This window comes from Schistocerca piceifrons, chromosome X (genome assembly GCF_021461385.2).
Source record: "Schistocerca piceifrons isolate TAMUIC-IGC-003096 chromosome X, iqSchPice1.1, whole genome shotgun sequence".
NCBI classification, from domain to species: Eukaryota; Metazoa; Arthropoda; class Insecta; order Orthoptera; family Acrididae; genus Schistocerca; species Schistocerca piceifrons.
In genome coordinates this window covers 872,164,551-872,186,423 of record NC_060149.1, presented here as the reverse complement: position 1 = coordinate 872,186,423, position 21,873 = coordinate 872,164,551, and positions in this window count along the sequence as shown.

The following is a 21,873-nucleotide window of genomic DNA, read 5'->3' as shown; positions in this document are numbered from 1 at the left end:
TGGCTCTTTCCTTCCCTTTCTCCCCCTCTGGGAGTATGGTTTGTGCCTATGTCCGGAGACGGACGCTTGTAAATGTACCGCATTCTTCGCCTTCCTTGCTTGTATGTCTTCATCCTTCCTTTGTCCTTCTCTTTTCCTTACCTCTTCTCTTTACCCTTATCTCCGCTGCGGCGTTTGAGACCTCTCTTCTTTCCTTTCCCTTTCTCTTTCTTCCACCCTGTGCGTGTCTGAAGGCCGACCCACGCACTTCCATGCGTAGCCGGTGATGGGGTAACGCATAATTCCCCGCCCGGGGTAGACAGGTAGGACACGTACGTACCCCCTGGTAACGGCCAGGCCCAGGGAGGGGTGATTACCCGAGCTGATACCTTCCGAAAGTGCCGATTGGTCCCTCCGTCCGTTTGTCGGGAGGTGTGACCTGAGGTGTGAACAATCACCTAAGGCGTGAGTGCCCTCAGAGAGGGCCCCCACAAGGGAGGAGCGCGCCATCGGAGACGCCGGTAATCATGGGGGATTCCTCCGCAATGGTTTCCTCACCTTCCACTATGTCTGCTCACAAGCGTAAGTTCACTGAGTCTCAGCAACAGACAGTTCTTCCATCGCTGCCACAGTTCCTTGTTGTTTCTCGGTCTGACGAAGGTCACGACTTCTCCACAGTCAACCCTTTCATTATTCAGAAAGGTGTCGACGCAATTGCAGGTCCTGTGAAGTCTTGTTCCAGATTACAGAATGGCACCCTGTTGTTAGAAACAGTCAGTGCCCTCCAGGCACAAAAATTGCTGCGTACCTCACTACTACACACCTTCCCTGTCCGGGTGGAACCGCACCGTACTTTAAATTCCTCGCGTGGAGTCGTTTATACACGCTCCCTCGATGGATTGTCTGACGAAGAAATTCAGCACTACCTGTCTGACCAGGGCGTAACGGCTGTTCATAGGGTTATGAAAAGGGTTGACACGAACATCATTCCAACCTGCACTGTCTTCTTGACATTTGATAAAGTTCAACTCCCATCGAAAATCAAAGCAGGCTATGAGATAATTTCCGTTCGCCCTTACGTCCCAAACCCTACGCGTTGCTATCGGTGTCAGCGGTTCAATCACACCAGCCAGTCCTGTTCCAATCCGGCCAAATGTGTTACGTGTGGCAAGGATGCCCATGAGGGTGCTTGTCAAACTCCATCCCCTCGCTGCATCAACTGTCTGGGTGACCACGCTGCTTCCTCTCGAGATTGTCCAGTTTTTAAGGACGAAAAGCTCTTCCAGGAAATTAGAGTAAAGGAAAAGGTGTCGACCTTTGCTGCTCGACAGCCCACCGTGCCTCAGAAAGGAAAATACAGCACTGTCCTTGCTTCTCCTCGGCCAACAAAGGAGGCGGCCACGCAGACTTGCGACCTCACCTTTAGTGCCACGGTCGTCAGATCGGCCAGCGCAAAGATCGCCCGTTCAACCTCACCACTTTCGCCTGCCCACTCTCTGGCTCTCTGGCTCACCCTTCGTCGAGTTCTGCTAAATCTCGAGCCCAAAAGTCAGACACCAAGACTTCGAAAAAAGAGCATACTCGTGAAGAGTTTTTACGTACGGCAACTTCCCAACCATCGGTTCCTCCTTCCTCTAAACATCATACTTCCAAGAAGGCTACAAAGAAACCCAGTTCCTCTCCTTCTCCGCCAAGGCGTGTCCCATCGACAGCACCACCTGGCGGAAATAGCCCTCGGCCGTCTTCTGTGTCGCCGAGGTGCACTGCTGGCGGCCGATCAACCGGCCGATCGATGATGGCAGGAGCTGCTCCTGACCAACCTATGGATCAGGATCTTCTGCCTTCGGCTGAATGCCATTCCATGCTGTCGGTCGCAAGCTCAGAGCAGTCGTTGAGTTGACAGCGACCTTGGTCACATTCCTCCATTTTCTGTTCACCCTATGTCCATTATCGACTGGAATATCCGCGGTATTCGAGCCAATCGGGATGAATTGTCGATCCTCTTACGATCCTACTCGCCGGTCATCTTCTGTCTTCAGGAAACAAAGCTGCGTCCCCATGACCACTCGGCGCTTCGAATGGTTCGCCCTTGATGATACACACTCGAGTGACCACTTTCCATGTGTCCTTAGACTGCAGCCTCAACTGCCCTACATGCGCCCGCGACGCTGGAAGTTTGCCCAAGCCGATTGGACACTTTTTTCGTCTCTAGCGACATTCGATGACCGTTACTTTCCCAGCGTCGACGATGAGGTCACACATATTACCGACGTTATTCTTACAGCTGCGGAACATTCAATACCACGCACCTCCGAACTGCCCCGGCGCCCCCCAGTTCCTTGGTGGAACGAGGCATGCCGTGATGCAATACGTGAGCGGCGACGTGCTCTCCGCGTTTTCCGCCACCATCCTACTTTGGCCAACTGTATCCGCTATAAGCAGTTCCGAGCGCGATGCCGTCGTGTCATCCGCGATAGCAAGAAGGCAAGCTGGAAATTCTTTATTAGCTCATTTAACACCTTCACTCCCTCCTCGGAAGTTTGGAGTCGGCTTCGACGGTTCTCAGGCGCGCCTAGTTTCTCCCCGGTCTCTGGGCTCACTGTCGCGCATGACACATTAGTGGACCCCGTCGCAATTTCTAACTCGTTGGGTCAGCACTTTGCTGAGATTTCGAGCTCTTCAAATTACCCGCCAGCGTTTCTCCCGAAGAAACGTGCAGCGGAAGTGCGACCTCTTGCTTTCTCCTCTCAAAATCGCGAAAGCTACAATACTGTTTTCTCCTTGCGGGAACTCCAACATGCACTCTCTTCTTCTCGCTCCTCCGCCCCAGGACCGGATGGTATCCACGTCCAAACGTTGCTGCATTTATCAACCCATAGTCTGCGTTACCTCCTTCGCCTTTATAATCGAATTTGGACCGACAGTACTTTTCCCAGACGATGGCGGGAAGCTATCGTCGTTTCTGTTCCGAAACCTGGAAAGGACAAATATCTCCCCTCTAGCTATCGCCCCATTTCTCTCACGAGTAATGTCTGTAAGGTTTTGGAGCGTATGGTGAATTACCGTTTAGCGTGGTGGCTGGAATCCCGCAGTCTTTTAACACCTGCCCAATGCGGATTCCGAAAGCATCGTTCTGCAGTTGACCATCTTGTTGCTCTCTCCACTTATATCATGAACAATTTTCTCCGGAAACGCCAAACAGTAGCAATATTTTTTGATCTGGAGAGAGCATACGATACCTGTTGGAGGACAGGCATCCTCCGCACACTGTTCTCTTGGGGCTTTCGAGGTCGGCTGCCCCTTTTTCTTCGCGAATTTATGGCAGAGCGCACATTTAGGGTGCGGGTGAACACTACTCTCTCCCGTACTTTCTCCCAAGAAAACGGGGTACCCCAGGGCTCCGTGCTGAGTGTTGTACTGTTTGCCATTGCCATCAATCCAATTATGGATTGTCTCCTTCCTGATGTCTCGGGCTCCCTCTTTGTGGACGATTTTGCGATCTACTAAAGCTCTCAACGGACCAGCCTTCTTGAACGACGTCTTCAAGGATGTCTCGATCGCCTCCACTCTTGGAGCATCGAAACCGGCTTCCGTTTTTCACCCAGTAAGACCGTTTGTGTTAATTTTTGGCGACGTAAGGAGTTTCTTCCGCCCTCCTTACATCTAGGTCCTGTCAACCTTCCGTTTTCAAACGTCGCTAAATTCTTGGGTCTTATGTTTGACAGAAAACTGTGCTGGTCCTCCCACGTTTCCTATCTTTCGGCTCGCTGTCTGCGATCCCTCAACACCCTCCGTGTCCTGAATGGTACCTCCTGGGGAGCGGACCGAGTGGTCCTTCTCCGCCTCTATCGCGCCTTAGTGCGCTCGAAATTGGACTATGGAAGCATAGTCTACTCCTCTGCTCGGCCGTCTATTCTTCGGTGTCTCGACTCTATCCACCACCGTGGATTACGTTTAGTGTCTGGAGCTTTTTACACCAGCCCTGTGGAAAGCCTTTATGCTGAGACTGCTGAACCTCCGCTGTCCAATCGTCGAGCAGTCCTTCTGAGTCGTTATGCTAGCCATCTGTCTTCCCTGCCTGCTAATCCAGCCCATGACATTTTTTTCGACGCCTCCTTTGATGTAGGGTATGCAGGCCGCCCCTCCTCCCTACTACCACCGGGAGTCCGCTTCCGTCAACTGCTCCATTCTCTTTCCTTCCGCTTTCCTAAAACCTTCTTGACAACTTGGGGTACAGCACCGCCTTGGCTCTGTCCCCGGATCTGCCTGCTCAGTGACCTTTGTCGATTTCCCAAGGATGGTACCCCTTCACTTGTTTATCGTCGGGCATTTGCTGCTCTATGTGCACAAATGACGGACGCCACATTTATTTACACCGACGGCTCGAAAACATCGTTAGGTGTAGGGAGTGCCTATATTGTTGGCGACACCCCAAATCACTTTCGGCTTCCCGACCAGTGTTCGGTTTATACTGCGGAGCTTTACGCTGTTCTCCAGGCTGTCCACTACATCCGCCGCCATCAGCGGATACAATACGTTATCTGCTCAGATTCTCTCAGCTCTCTCCTCAGTCTCCAAGCTCTTTATCCCGTGCATCCTCTGGTCCACCGGATTCAGGACTATCTGCGCTTGCTCCACCTGGGGGGCGTCTCGGTGGCGTTCCTCTGGCTCCCGGGACACGTTGGTATCTGTGGAAATGAGGCGGCCGATATTGCAGCCAAGGCTGCAGTCTCTCTTCCTCGGCCAGCTATTCAATCGATTCCCTTCGCCGATCTACGGAGCTTTCTATGTCGACGTGTTGTTCATTTATGGCACACGCATTGGTCGACATTTACCCATAATAAATTGCGGGACATAAAAGCTCTTCCTTATGCTTGGACCTCTTCCTCCCGAACGCGTCGTCGGGAGGAGGTAATTTTAACTAGACTCCGGATAGGGGACTGTCTTTTTAGCCATCGACATCTTTTAAGCGGCGATCCTCCCCCACTCTGTCCCCACTGCTCTCAGCTGTGGACGGTAAGACACCTTTTAATTGAGTGCCCCTATTTTAATCCGTTACGCTCCCGTCTACAGCTATCGCCTGATATATCGTCGATTTTAGCAGATGACACGCTCTCAGCCGACAGCGTTCTCAAGTTTATTAGTGCCAGTGAAATGACGTCAGTCATTTGAAGCTTTTTTTGGGGACAACCAACCCCTTTCTGTAGTGGATTTTTAAGCCTTCCTTCTGCTTTTAGTTTCTCCAATTTTATGACTTTCGTTCCCATTGCTGCTGGTTTTCAATTTCGGTTTTTTACTGTTTCCTAAGTCACGGACCGGGCGCTAATGACCATAGAAGTTTTGCGCCCTAAAACCAAAACAAAAAAACAAAAAACAAACAAAAAACACAGTTCTTTCAAAGATGTACGATTTTATGTACCTACGATCTTTCCGTCATCATGTATTACGCAACAGACACTTACAACTTACGCTGTTCATCATTGACCACCAGTCAACCATTAATTTCCATAGCATACTTTCAGACCATGTTCAGTGCACTTGTAACTACTATATTGATGTTAATTCTGTGACTTAATGGCTGGAAAACGTATTTGCTTCCTGTCTGGCATACATTTATGTGGTTTTGTACTTATCTACAGGCTGGGACACACAGTTCAATAATTCTTGACGATGCCTTCACCTAACGAAGTCTAATTATACCCAATATGTAAGTAGCATTATTTTGATAATTTTTAATCTGACATTGAAATGGCATACTGATGTTAGATTTTGACCCTTCTCACTGTCTCTGTACTTCTACAAAAATTTTTCCCAGTGTTGTACTTAATAATGGCTTAAGGCTGAAATCATGATGGTAATATAAAATACAGAAGTTTTTACAGTCAGATGGAGAAAATATCATTCAATCATTATTACATGACTATGCCCCATAAATATGAAAAGATTATCGACACAAGGTGATGCTGCAAAAATCATATAATCTACGACTACAACATTATCAGGCACGCTGTAAATCGATCTGGGTCATTCAAAAGCCTGTGTGGGTAGACTATAATAGAAACTGCCTATGGCCGGCCGGGGCGGCCGAGCGGTTCTAGGCGCTACAGTCTGGAACCGCGCGACCGCTACGGTAGCAGGTTCGAATCCTGCCTCGGGCATGGATGTATGTGATGTTCTTAGGTTAGTTAGGTTTAAGTAGTTCTAAGTTCTAGGGGACTGATGACCTCAGACGTTAAGTCCCATAGTGCTCAGAGCCATTTGAACCATTTTTGAACTGACTATGAACACACCGGTACCCACTAGGTCACGTTAAACAAATAAACATTACACATCTGTCAATTTTTTTTTTGAGCACTATGGGACTTAACAGCTGTGGTCATCAGTCCCCTAGAACTTAGAACTACCTAAACCTAACTAACCTAAGGACATCACACACATCCATGCCCGAGGCAGGATTCGAACCTGCGACCGTAGCAGTCGCATGGTTCCGGACTGCGCGCCTAGAACCGCGAGACCACCGCGGCCGGCCGCATCTGTCAATGAACATTAACTCTTGGCTTTGTTATCCACTTAGGGATTGAGCACTAAAATTCAGATTTACCGATATTACTGATGAAGATGGCGTCGTATCTCATCTTTGCCTGTGTGGGAGAAGAAACATTTTAATGACACTCGCTACAACACCAAATTAATTGTGAATCAAGAACACTTTTACTGTTGCTAACGAACTAATTGAAGACTGGATGAGATATTAGAGCAGGGGTTTATAACGATGGCCACTATTTGTAATGTGGAAAAGAACTGATCATTGTCAAAAGCAGGCTACCGACATGTACTTTATGCCAGCCGTCCCATTAATTACGGCCTCGCTGCTGACTTGGACTTATGAGCCTTTCACCCTTCTGCGAGGAGAACTACAGAGGCTATAAACACTATGTAAAACTCCTTCATTTCCGTGTTGTCTCGCGCATCGAAAATTTCATAAAGACAATTCGTGTGACAACAGTGTACTGCCAGAGAGAAGTGAAGTGTATGTCGTTTTGCGCTTTTGTTTTACGTTCTAGGGACAGATATATAGACTGGCTAGCAGTTCCAACCAACATCTATTCAAGAATTTTTACGCTCACCATCAGTAGTGCTGCAAATTTGTTTGCATTTCTTGTTTGATATTTGTACTTTTATACATATGCATTAACTCTGATGCACACCATCAGCGGCGTCGAAATTTGTGTGTACTTGTGAATTTATAACGTCTACGACGAAGACATGCTGTAATTACGTCACTAATTGTTGATAGTGTCTATGCTTGATGTCGTGGTTATGACACTCATTTAACAAGATGTACCTCATCTTGTTTGTGCAGTAACACAAGTGTTTGCACATGAGAATGTATCTAAAGTTCTAGTATTCTTTTTCCATTTACATACGTTGTATCTAGCCACAGTTGTATGCTTTGAGAATTTACAACTTTGTACCTCTGCACCATCATACAACACAAGTGTAGTGAGTTTTGCTTTTATGGTGTCTTGTTTATCATGCACGTACGCTTATGACTGTCTATTCTTATTGTTCAGTGCAATTTACTATATAGTAGTACTACGATTTCGTATTGTAATACAGTAAATGTTGATATAAAAACTAATTGCACATTGTTTTGAGAATGTATCCTGACTGACTTACGGTTATAGGATTTTTAGACTTCGAAAAAGCTTATGCTGACTGGAATACCGTCTCTGAATTTCTAAAGAAAGAAGGAGTAAAATACAGGAAGTGAAAAGCTATTTACAACTTGTATAGAAAGCAGACGGCATGAAAGGGAAACAGTGGTTGAGAAAGGAGTGAAACAGAGTTGTAGCTTGAAAAATTTGCGGTAGGAATTAAAGTCCATGGAGAAGAAATAAAAACGTCGAGGTTTGCCGATGACATACTAATTCTGTCAGAGACAGCGAAGGACTTGGAAGAGCAGTTGAACACAATGGACAGGGTCTTGAAAGGAGGATATAAGATGAACATCAACAAAAGCAAAACAAGAGTAATGGAATTTATTCGAATTAAACCAAGTGATTCTGAGTGAATTAGATCAGCAAATAAGACACTAAATGGAGTAATTGTTTTGCTATTTGGGCAGCGAAGCGACTGATGAAGGCCGAAGTGGGGAGAATATAAAATGTTTACTGGCAACGGCAAGAAAAGCGTTTCTGGAGATCAGTTTATTAATTTTATATATACAGGGTGTTACAAAAAGGTACGGCCAAACTTTCAGGAGACATTCCTCACACACAAAGAAAGAAAATATGTTATGTGGACATGTGTCCGGAAACGCTTACTTTCCATGTTAGAGCTCATTTTATTACTTCTCTTCAAATCACATTAATCATGGAATGGAAACACACAGCAACAGAACGTACCATCTACATCTACATCTACATCCATACTCCGCAAGCCACCCGACGGTGTGTGGCGGAGGGTACCTTGAGTACCTCTATCGGTTCTCCCTTCTATTCCAGTCTCGTATTGTTCGTGGAAAGAAGGATTGTCGGTATGCTTCTGTGTGGGCTCTAATCTCTCTGATTTTATCCTCATGGTCTCTTCGCGAGATATACGTACGAGGGAGCAATATACTGCTTGACTCTTCGGTGAAGGTATGTTCTCGAAACTTCAACAAAAGCCCGTACCGAGCTACTGAGCGTCTCTCCTGCAGAGTCTTCTACTGGAGTTTATCATCTCCGTAACGCTTTCGCGATTATTAAATGATCCTGTAACGAAGCGCGCTGCTCTCCGTTGGATCTTCTCTATCTCTTCTATCAACCCTATCTGATACGGATCCCACACTGCTAAGCAGTATTCAAGCAGCGGGCGAACAAGCGTACTGTAACCTACTTCCTTTGATTTCGGATTGCATTTCCTTAGGATTCTTCCAATGAATCTCAGTCTGGCATCTGCTTTACCAACGATCAACTTTATATGATCATTCCATTTTAAATCACTCCTAATGCGTTCTCCCAGATAATTTATGGAATTAACTGCTTCCAGTTGCTGACCTGCTATATTGTAGCTAAATGATAAGGGATCTTTCTTTCTATGTATTCGCAGCACATTACACTTCTCTTCATTGAGATTCAATTGCCATTCCCCGCACCATGCGTCAATTCGCTGCAAATCCTCCTGCATTTCAGTACAATTTTCCATTGTTACAACCTCTCGATATACCACAGCATCATCCGCAAAAAGCCTCAGTGAACTTCCGATGTCATCCACAAGGTCATTTATGTATATTGTGAATGACAACGGTCCTACGACACTCCCCTGCGGCACACCTGAAATCACTGTTACTTCGGAAGACTTCTCTCCATTGAGAATGACATGCTGCGTTCTGTTATCTAGGAACTCTTCAATCCAATCACACAATTGGTCTGATAGTCCATATGCTCTTTGTTCATTAAACGACTGTGGGGAACTGTATCGAACGCCTTTCGGAAGTCAAGAAACACGGCATCTACCTGTAAACCCATCTCTATGGCCCTTTGAGTCTCGTGGACGAATAGCGCGAGCTGGGTTTCACACGACCGTCTTTTTCGAAAGCGATGCTGATTCCTACAGAGTAGATTTCTAGTCTCCATAAAAGTCATTATACTCGAACATAATACGTGTTCCAAAATTCTACAACTGATCGACGTTAGAGATATAAGTCGATAGTTCTGCACATCTGTTCGACGTCCCACCTTGAAAACGGGGATGACCTGGGCCCTTTTCCAATCCTTTGGAACACTACGCTCTTCTAGAGACCTACGGTACACCGCTGCAAGAAGGGGGGCAAGTTCCTTCGCGTACTCTGTGTAAAATCGAACTGGTATCCCATCTGGTCCAGCGGACTTTCCTCTTTTGAGCGATTTTAATTGTTTCTCTATCCCTCTGTCGTCTATTTCGATATCTACCATTCTGTCATCTGTGCGACAATCTAGAGAAGGAACTACAGTGCAGTCTTCCTCTGTGAAACAGCTTTGGAAAAATACATTTAGTATTTCGGCCTTAAGTCTGTCATCCTCTGTTTCAGTACAATTTTGGTCACTCAGTGTCTGGACATTTTGTTTTGATCCACCTACCGCTTTGACATAAGACCAAAATTTCTTAGGATTTTCTGACAAGTGAGTACATAGAACTTTACTTTCGAATTCATTGAACGCCTCTCGCATAGCCCTCCTCACACTACATTTCGCTTCACGTAATTTTTGTTTGTCTGCAAGGCTTTGGCTATGTTTATGTTTGCTGTGAAGTTCCCTTTGCTTCCGCAGCAGTTTCCTAACTCGGTTGTTGTACCACGGTGTCTCTTTTCCATCTCTTACGATCTTGCTTGGCACATACTCATCTAACGCATATTGTACGATGGTTTTGAACTTTGTCCACTGATCCTCAACACTATCTGTACTTCAGACAAAACTTGTCCACTGATCCTCAACACTATCTGTACTTCAGACAAAACTTTTGTGTTCAGCCGTCAGGTACTCTGTAATCTGCTTTTTGTCACTTTTGCTAAACAGAAAAATCTTCCTACCTTTTTTAATATTTCTATTAACGGCTGGAATCATCGATGCAGTAACCGCTTTATGATCGCTGATTCCCTGTTCTGCGTTAACTGTTTCAAATAGTTCGGGTCTGTTTGTCACCAGAAGGTCTAATATGTTATCGCCACGAGTCGGTTCTCTGTTTAACTGCTCAAGGTAGTTTTCGGATAATGCACTTAAAAAAATTTCAGTGGATTCTTCGTCCCTGCCACCCGTTATGAACGTTTGAGTCTCCCAGTGTATATCCGACAAATTAAAATCTCCACCCAGAACTATAACATGGTGGGGAAATCTACACGAAATATTTTCCAAATTATCCTTCATGTCCTCAGCCACAACAGCTGCTGAGCTAGGGGGCCTATACAGACATCCAATTACCATGTCCGAGCCTGCTTCAACCGTGACCTTCACCCAAATTATTTCACATTTCGGATCTCCGTCAATTTCCTTCGATACTATTGCACTTCTTATCGCTATAAACACGACTCCCCCTTCACTGTCCAGCCTGTCTCTGCGGTATACATTCCAATCTGAGTTTAGGATTTCATTACTGTTTACGTCTGGTTTCAGCCAACTTTTGTCCCTAGTACCATATGGGCATTGGGACCGTTTATTAATGAGAGCAGTTCTGGGACCTTTCTATAGACCCTCCTGCAGTTAACTACTAGCACCAGCGTGACTTCAAACACTTTTTTTACAGGAAATGTTCAAAATGTCCTCCGTTAGCGAGAATACATGCATCCACCCTCCGTCGCATGGAATCCCTGATACGCTGATGCAGCCCTGGAGAATGGCGTATTGTATCACAGCCGTCCACAATACGAGCACGAAGAGTCTCTACATTTGGTACCGGGGTTGCGTAGACAAGAGCTTTCAAATGCCCCCATAAATGAAAGTCAAGAGGGTTGAGGTCAGGAGAGCGTGGAACCATGGAATTGGTCCGCCTCTACCAATCCATCGGTCACCGAATCTGTTGTTGAGAAGCGTACGAACACTTCGACTGAAATGTGCAGGAGCTCCATCGTGCATGAACCACATGTTGTGTCGTACTTGTAAAGGCACATGTTCTAGCAGCACAGGTAGAGTATCCCGTATGAAATCATGATAACGGGCTCCGTTGAGTGTAGGGGGAAGAACATGGGGCCCAATCAAGACATCACCAACAATGCCTGCCCAACCGTTCACAGAAAATCTGTGTTGATGACGTGATTGGACAATTGTGTGCGGATTCTCGTCAGCCCACACATGTTGATTGTGAACATTTACAATTTGATCATGTTGGAATGAAGCCTCATCCGTAAAGAGAACATCTGCACTGAAATTAGGATTGACACATTGTTGGATGAACCATTCGCAGAAGAGTACGCGTGGAGGCCAATCAGCTGCTGATAGTGCCTGCACAAGCTGTACATGGTACGGAAACAACTGGTTCTCCCGTAGCACTCTCCATACAGTGACGTGGTCAATATTACCTCGTACCGCAGCAACTTCTCTGACGCTGACATTAGGGTTATCGTCAACTGCACGAAGAATTGCCTCGTCCATTGCAGGTGTCCTCGTCGTTCTAGGTCTTCCCCAGTCGCGAGTCATAGGCTGGAATGTTCCGTGCTCCCTAAGACGCCGATCAATTGCTTCGAACGTGTTCCTGTCGGGACACCTTCGTTCTGAAAATCTGTCTCCATACAAACGTATCGCGCCACGGCTATTGCCCCGTGCTAATCCATACATCAAATGGGCATCTGTCAACTCCGCATTTGTAAACATTGCACTGACTGCAAAACCACGTTCGTGATGAACACTATCCTGTTGATGCTACGTACTGATGTGCTTGATGCTAGTACTGTAGAGCAATGAGTCGCATGTCAACACAAGCACCGAAGTCAACATTACCTTCCTTCAATTGGGCCAACTGGCGGCGAATCGAGGAAGTACAGTATATACTGACGAAACTAAAATGAGCTCTAACATGGAAATTAAGCGTTTCCGGACACGTGTCCACATAACATCTTTTCTTTATTTGTGTGTGATGAATGTTTCCTGTAAGTTTGGCCGTACCTTTTTGTAACACCCCGTATATCTCAAACAATGGAAAATCCAGGATGGAATGCAACAATGTTATGAAATGGAAATTTGCTACTCACCATATAGCGGAGATGCTGAGTCGCAGATAGACACAACAAAAGGACTCTCACAATTATATCTTTAAGCTGTTAAAGCCTTCGTCAACAATAAACAGACATACGCTCGCGCCCCCCCCCCCCCCCCGCCTCCACACAGACAACTCACACACATGTTTGCAGTCTCAGGCAACTGAAACCACACTGCCAGCAGCAGCTCCAGTGCGTTATGGGCGACTATGTGGGGGCAAGAAGGAAGCTGTAACAGGGAGGGGGAGGGATAGTAGAGTGGGGGTGGGGGTAGCGGGGAGTGAAGTGCTTCAGGCTAGACTGAGGGCAGGGGAGAGTTGGGTAGAGGGGGGGAGTAGTGGAAAAGGTTGTGGTGGTGGAATGACAGCTGTGTATTGCCTGAACGGGAACAGGGACGGGGCTGGATGGGTGTGTCCTCAAATTATACTAAGAACAACACACAGACCCATGCCCAAAGGACGACTCGAACCACCAGTGGGAGAGGCTGCGCAATCCATAAATGGCGCCTCGAACTGCGAGTATGAATTTGTATGAATTCGCAATTTAGAATTAGGGCAACCATCACCTGTACAATGGAATTACGACAATGGGCATGCATGCATAAATGCATGTTATTCTGATTAGGATTCAACTTTGCATCGATATCAGAATAGCACAAGCACTTACATATCACATAGATTTAAGTGTTAGGAAGTATTTTATAAAGGTATCTATCTAGAGTTTAGCCATATATTCAACAGAAACATGGATGACGAACAGTTTAGACAAGAAGCGAATAGAGGCTTTTGAAATGGGGCGCTACAGAAAAATGCTCAAGATTAGATCATGTATACTGAATAGAATTGGGGAGTCAAGAAATTTGTGGTACAACTGGACTAAAACAGGTTATCGTTTGATAGTACACACTGTGAGACATCAAGAGATCACCAATAATTTAGTATTGGAGGGAAGGGTGGGGGATAAAAATCATATAGAAAGACCAAGAGAGGAATACAGAAAGGAAATTCAGAAATATGTAGATTGAAATAGTTATTCTGAGATGATGAGGCTTGCACAGGATAGAACAGCATGGAGAACTGCATTAAACAAGTCTTCAGATTGAAGACCACAGAAAAGTGTGGAACTTGACAAAAAACAAGTCATCCACGTACTTAGGATACTAAATATGCATTGCCTTCATTCATGAACAATGCCAGAATAATTATTATGTGTGTTTGATTTTGTACTAGCTGCTGTTGCTCCTTTTATTATACGTTTCCCAAATTAATCTACCCTTGCACCACCACTTTATATATTGAATGTAAGGAGGTTTGTGCGTTAAGTGTACTTGTGTATTTTATTCTTGTTTGCTTTGGCGCCAGGTTAACGCTTTTCAGCCATGACATGATACACATCAGACATTGAGGAGGTGAAAAAATAGTTCTTTCTTTAATCTCTAACTATTCTCACATTCATTAACCATATCTGTGACTTAATTTCATGACTATGCTTTTATTGTTTTCACTCTCCTGTGCCAAGGTTATATTTCGTAATTGCAATACCTTGTCCATTTATTAAATGTTCACGTATGTATCTCATTGCATAATACATTTGTTGTTACAGTGACTGCTTATTTCTGTTGTAGATAGGTAAGTCCCTTCATTAATATATCGCCGGCCGGTGTGGCCGTGCGGTTCTAGGCGCTTCAGTCTGCAACCGCGTGACCGCTACTGTCGCAGGTTCGAATCCTGCCTCGGGCATGGATGTGTGTGATGTCCTTAGGTTAGTTAGGTTTAAGTAGGTCTAAGTTCTAGGTGACTGATGACCACAGATGTTAAGTCCCATAGTGCTCAGAGCCATTTGAACCATTTTTTTGCTCAGAGCCATTTTTGAACCATTAATATATCCATGTCTGGTATAGTACCAGTATCTTCTTACTCGATTGCGCCAGTCCTATGAATTTTCCTTCAATAAGAGGGTTCTGTTGCGTGACATAGTTTTCTTTCTTAAATTTGCATGATCTTACAGGGAGTTTACTTTCCATGTAGGTTACCAGATATCTGATTTATTGCATGTTAGGGGTATGCTAAACAGCTGAACCGGCACTTCACACTCCTTCCTTACAGCATTTCACGCATTGTTATTGATTGCACGAGTTCGTCATTATTTGTTCTTCATAAATATTTATTTGCATGTGTACACCTATTTCGCCTGTCCGAAAAAATTGTATATTCAGCATATCTTCAGAGAACATACTTCGTAAAGTGTTATTCCTGCTATTTTGGAATGTACAATGGCAATGTGGCTAGAAACCTCAGAGTGCCTGATAAAATTTTAATTTCCTAACAGCTTTATAAATATATACCTTGAATTTTGTGCACAGATTCAACCATTATGTGCCTCAAGAGAAAGTAAGCAATAGATTCTGCGATTGTTATGTGTAAATCAGGTGTTCTATCTCTTTATTTTATGTGACCATTAACTGAAGCTTCATAGACGTTGTAGTAATGAATACAGACAGCAGCTAAGAACACAGCTTTTTATTGCGATCAAGCCAACGAACATGTCACAAGCATATTATATATATCAATAGCAATGAATATACGTTGTATCATTTGTGTTATAAACATAATTGTGCTTAGTTATTTATAACACTTTAACGTTATAATCGAACACTTACTTTATATTCCCAGTTAATAATACCGTTTGTATCACTTGTACCAATATACATCATACATGTAACTGCATAGATATTATGCCAAATATTCTAGATCACATATGTTCCACTGTAAATGATAGTACATCATTATTACATACAACGGAATTTCATGGAGGAAGCTTCAAGAATGTCATTACTGTCTGTGTATGCACAACAGAAGATTGATAACTGAATATTGAACGATGGCGAAGAACCAGGAAAGGAGAAATGTCGCAATAAACAACATGTACTCTCTCTATATACACCATTTTCACAGATATTTTCTCTTCGTACGTCAACACACTTTATGCTCTGTCACAACAAAGCAGTCATTATGGATCCAGCGCAGGCACTACTAAGCAGGCAAACATGAATTACAAGAAGTTCTAACATAATTTTATTTTCGATGTTACATTCAGTAACTATATTTTACAATTTCGTGATATACAATTTCCAGACCTGTATACGAGTTTTGCACTGCAATATTTTAGTGTTTCTCAAGCTATAGAACAAGTTACATCAAACAACTTTCAACAACAACTTGGCCGAACTCTGAATTTACAGGACGTTAAAATTATCAACAAAGAATCATTGTATTTCATTTTTACGTCTAGCATAAATAATACAGACCTATGGTATACAACTCATCAAATTTACAGCTGGCATTGTTTTGATTTGTAGACGCTAGAAATGCATATTTAGTATTTTTGTCGCTGTATGGATACGACATTAGCGTCTGTTGAAAATAAATTAGCCTTCCTCTGCCGAAGAAGGTACATTGGAATTATCTTTCCACTTTTCGTGTCTTTTTAGACATTGAAGAAAATGCATGTTGCATATGAAATGTTTCTGGCCGTGAGCAAGCTCTGTGATTCACGTGGAGTGCAATCTACATGGTGCAAGAATGTAAGGCGAGTGTTTTACATATATGCTAAATGTCTTCCCCAGAAATGTGGTGTGAATGGTTATGAAACTGTAACCAGAGGACTTCGTCAAGAAACGTCAGTTAGTGACAGCTTTGAAATAATTGCTCTATTCAATAGAGGTCAATCAGCCTGCACATTTGATTCCACTTTTCTGTAGTACATTACGACGACTGACCTAGTCACGAGCCAAGTGCTTCGAATGACATCACTGTTGATGGGACGTTCAACCTTTTCGTCGTGTACTGCGGGCTATAGTACTAAATGGATGCTGTGACAGAATATCGTAAACCGTATGTGTCACGTTTCTAGCCACGCCAGATGACATGACAGACGAGTTCTTAATACACCGAATTCTGGGTCTACGACTTGGTTAAACTAAAATCTTCTTTCCCGAGTGAAATTTTCACTCTATAGCGAAGTGTGTTTTGGTATGAATCTTACGGGAAGATTATAACCGTGTGCCGGAAGAGATCCTACTTCGACACCTGTCTCTTTCGTGGACAAGTGCTCCACCGACTGGGTCTTTCTAGCAAGGCTCAAGACCCGTCCTCAAAAGGGATATTTCGGCCAGTACCTCATCTTCTAAGCTTGCGAAACTAGCAGGACTAGCACTCACGAAAGAAAGGATATTGCAGAGACGTAGCTTAGCAACAGCCTGGGAGATATGTCCACAACAAAAGTTTCAAACTACAGCCGAGCGTGCGCTGGTATGAGACAAACTGGCAGATGAAAACTGTGTGCTGGGCAGAGATTGCAACTCGGGAACTTTGCCTTTCGTGTTATAGTGCCCTGTCGATTGAGCTACCCAAGCACGACTCACGAACTTTCCTCACACCTTTACATCCACCTTTATATCAAGTTTCACCAAAGATCTCTTGCGAAACTTGCAGAATTGGCTCTCCTAGAAGCTAGGATATTGCAGAGACATTGCTTAGCCACAGCCTGTGGGATGCTCATTTTCACTCTGCAGTGCACTGTGCACAGTTACTGGGAGATTAAAAAAGATTGCCACAATGAGATGCCTAAATGGGACCTTTGACTTTCACGGGCAATTTTCCTGCCGACTGAGCTACCCAACCATCACTCATGACCCGTCCTCACAGCTTTACTACCGCCAGTGCCTCATTCCTATCTTCCAAATTTCACAAAAGAAACGGAAGCAAAATATCATTCTGGAACCGACCCACAAACTGACTAAGCCACGTCTCTGCAGCATCCTTTCTTCCAGAAGAGCTAGTCCTGCGGGTTTTGCGAGAGAACTCCTATGAAGTTTGGAAGATAGAAGATGAGGTACTTGCGGAAATACCCCTTTGAGGACGGGTCGTGAGTCTTGGTCGGATGACCCAGTCGGTGGAGCACTTGTCCACGAAAGAGACAGGTGTCGAAGTAGGATCTCTCCCGGCACACGGTTATAACATTCCCGTAAGTTTCATACCAAAACACACTTCGCTGCAGAGTGAAAATTTCACCCAGGAAAGAAAATTTTAGTTTAACCAAGGCGTAGACCCAGAATTCGGTGTATTAAGAACTCGTCTGCCATGTCATCTGGCGTGGCTGAAAACGTGACACATACGGTTTACGATATTCTGTCACAGCATCCATTTAGGACTATAGCCCGCAGTACACGATGAAAAGGTTGAACGTCCCATCAACAGTGATGTCATTCGAAGCGCTTGGCTCGTGACTAGGTCAGTCGTCGTAATGTACTACAGAAAAGTCGTGCTCGGCTAGCTCGGTAGAGCACTTCCCCACGAAAGGAAAAGGCCCGAACGTAGGAACTCGTCATGGCACACAGTTTTAATCTGCCAGTAAGTTTCATAACAGCACACACTCGGCTGAAGAGCGAAAATTTCTTTCTGGAAACATTTCCCAGAATGTGGCTTAACAATGTCTCCGCAGTCTCTGCTAGTCCTGCAAGTTTTGCAAGGGAACATATGTAAAATGTGGAAGGTAGGAGATGAGACACTGGCGGAAGTAAAGCTATGAGGACGGGTCGTAGTCGTGCTTGTTTTTGACTCTGCCATAATGCTACGAACGTTCAGATAGTCACAGTCGACCATGTGGGAGTGGTGATACATACCATACGTATTTTCTAACTTCCGTTTATGCTCCCGGCGGAACTAGTGATAGATGCCCTTTGTCCTTATGGGACAGTGCTGGCACATGTAGCTGAAAAATTGGCGAGCTCTGATACATACCTCATTCTTAATGGGGTGAGGCAACTGCAGCTTGAACTCAGGAAGCACGTTTCGTCCACTTTTTATATAGGAAGATTTTGATGGGCAACCAAACATGTGGTCAGGGTGTGAGCAAGAAGGACACTTACGGTCGGCCTGCATCCAGTGACGACAGGTACAACTGCCACAGGATGACTCTCTCCTGATGCAACATATGACAGTGCTATCAGCGACTTATGTGGAGGCACTGCAGAATGGTGTGGTAGAAATTGCAGACGGGCGATGACAGCAGCGACCGGTGGAGACCACGAACATCAATAGGGCAGACCTCCACCATCCAGCTCGTCAGCAGCAGCCTCTCGACCAACTCTGCGAGCTACTGCCGCAGATCGCGCCAGAGCAGTCGACAGTGACGGCCGACATGCCCTCGGCAGTTGCGGCAGCACTGGGAATAGGCAGAGGAAGCGATGGCCAAACTGCGGATGTGGCGACGAGGCACGAAAGCAACGTGCGCTAAGGAGGCAGAAGAAGCATAGATTACTTTCTAGTGACGACAGATGATAAAGATGATAGCAATACGTGTTCACGTGATACTACTGATAAAGAGTCAATGCTGAACGAGCTGAAGAGATATGACGGTCTGGATGTTCCAACTGGTGGCCAGTGTGCGGAGGTGGACATGACAGATGGTTGATCGATTGTGTGAAAGTGGCGCTGTGGTGGACTTCAATAAACTACGGACAAGAGAAGTCGCACTGGCATTGCACAACAGTTGACTTTTATTTTATGGCACGAGAGTTGACGGTCCACCTCCCATCGCCAGAACAGCAGGCGAGTATGAGTACACTTCGAGTCCAGAGATTTCATTTAATGAGATGACGAATGTATGTGATGAGGGCAAGGATGAAAGACGCCGTCGTTACCGAAAAACTCTCGAAGCATCATGTTGTTTGAGAACGCCGACAGCTCCGTAGGACTTTGATCAGGGAGGTGGACACTCGAGATGGCTGGCACTATGGGACACAGTACTTCATTCTGTGAGAATTCACAGACCATTTCCGTGAGTTTTATGGCAGCAAAATGGTGGACCATGAGATAGTATACGAAGTACTCTCCGAGTTGCCGGACAGAGGCCAGCCACTGAAGGTCGAACCTTTCCTCACAGCGATCACACAGGGCAAACTAATAGAGGCCATTCAAATGGCTCTGAGCACTATGGGACTCAACTGCTGTGGTCATCAGTCCCCTAGAACTTAGAACTACTTAAACCTAACTATCCTAAGGACATCACACACATCCATGCCCGAGGCAGGATTCGAACCTGCGACTGTATGGAGGCCATTGTTCAGGGAGCAAGGGCAGGATGGTTTATCAATAGAATTTTATCGTATCTTTGCTTATCTCACGGACCGCACACGGATTGCGATGTATAAAGAACTTCTGTCGCCAGCGTTCGAGATACCTGCTGAATTCACAGACAGTACCATCATAGCCACCCCAAAGTCAAGCAGTGGATGGAGGCCAGAGGACTACACGCCATAAACCCTCTTGAAATGCGTCTACAAGATCTTCACATGCCCATGTGAAGTCACTGGTATCAGGTGGTCTGCTAACGGATCAAACTTGCCTCGGTGGTAGGAGTAGCATACGTAGGGGGCTGGGCGATGACAGGACGTCATCGGCTTGACAGCGGCCTGCCAACTATGGTGAGCATTAATCTCGGTCGATTTTCACCACGCATTTGATAGAGTGGATCACATGTTCTTCAGTGCAGTAATGGAAAGACTGGAAATACCATGTGCTTTTGCTACGGTGATCATGTGGTTTTTATACGACGTGCGGTCTCTGCAGACGGCTGCTGGGAGTTACGATATGACACTTTACCTTTCGATGCTGCGCTTATGCTGATGACGTGGTATTATTAGTGCGGACGGTCGACGACGTACCGATGGTGCTCGCTTGGAAATGGATACAGGACGGTGGCGGAAAGCATCGTCAACCTCCATACGTCGTGCTGCACGCATGTTGGTCGAGGGTTGTGGCAGGGGGAGGAAGATAAGCTGATGTTGGTTCCAACTGTTGCTGGAAAACTACGTAACCTTCAATATTGCGACTACATTTACGTGTACACAACTCGCGTTATATTCTTTTAGGGTGTGTTACAAAATATATGGCTTTGCGCTGCCAAGGGATTAAGCTGTCGGATTTAGTTCGCCTTTCTTTTTCTCTTTGTCATTTCAATCAAGTTTCCGAAACAAACAAATAAATGAAACATAGAAAAGATAAAATAAAAATGGTCGGTAGAGCAGCTGCCCGCGAAAGGCAAAGGTCCCGAGCTCGAGTGTTAGTCTGGCACACAGATTTAATCTGCCATTAAGTTTCATCTTCTATCTCGTTTGTTAGGAATTTCGACAGACTTTACAATAACAGTTTGGCTGCGTCAGTTGTTTGTGTGTGTGTGTGTGTGTGTGGGGGGGGGGGGGGGGGGTGATGTTCGTTGTCTGTCTCCACGTTTGCTTCGAGTACAACATGCTCCATTGGCATGAAATGAGGTGAACGCCATGGCATCGGTGGCAAAAATAAGGAACTGCCTTAATGGCTGGACTTTGAAAATACATCTTCTATCAGCCGCATAAAAAAAACACAGAAACCACATCACCCCATTACACTTTGCGGCAAGGCGTAATACTGAATTCCTCACTCATGTGACAAGTGTATCATAAATATTAATGTGGAAATGAGGTCTGAACAGTGCAGTGGTATCATCTGTGGCTCGGTATATAACATCAGAAATATGCTCTAAGTGCGGGGCAATAAGATTTATCCGTACAGAGCGCCTCGTGGGCTGATTCGAGACTTTCGATTTAGTACCACTTCACACTTCGACAGCTCGGGTTTCAGGTGTACTGCGTGTAACTGTTTTGCGTAGGTGACTCGTGAGTGAATGTAGAGGGCAATGATGTGTTCTTTTGTCGACGATGGCCTTGAGAAAAATGAAAAGCCAGTGTCAGCATATAGTCTGCTCGTGCCAAATATCACCGAGATTAGCGCGCCATCCGTCGACAGTGTCACGTGGGCGCGCTCCAGGTGACACTGCAGGATACCGGCGCGCAGTTGCGTTATCAGCAACTGTACGACGTCACCTCTCCGGTCCTCTCCTCACCGACCACATTCTGGTGATGACATTCTCTCCTAAGCAGTTATTTCTCGAGAGTGCTCGATCTGTGACGGTACATCTGACGACAGAAAAATCAGAACCACAGATTATGAGATGTAGTACCGTAAATCTTTATTTTTTACCAACACACATTTTGCGTTCGCACTTTTAAAATGCGCAAGAAAGCGTTAAAATAAGGTTTCAAGAAGTCTAAATTTGAGAAAACTCCCCCCCCCCCCCCTCCGGAA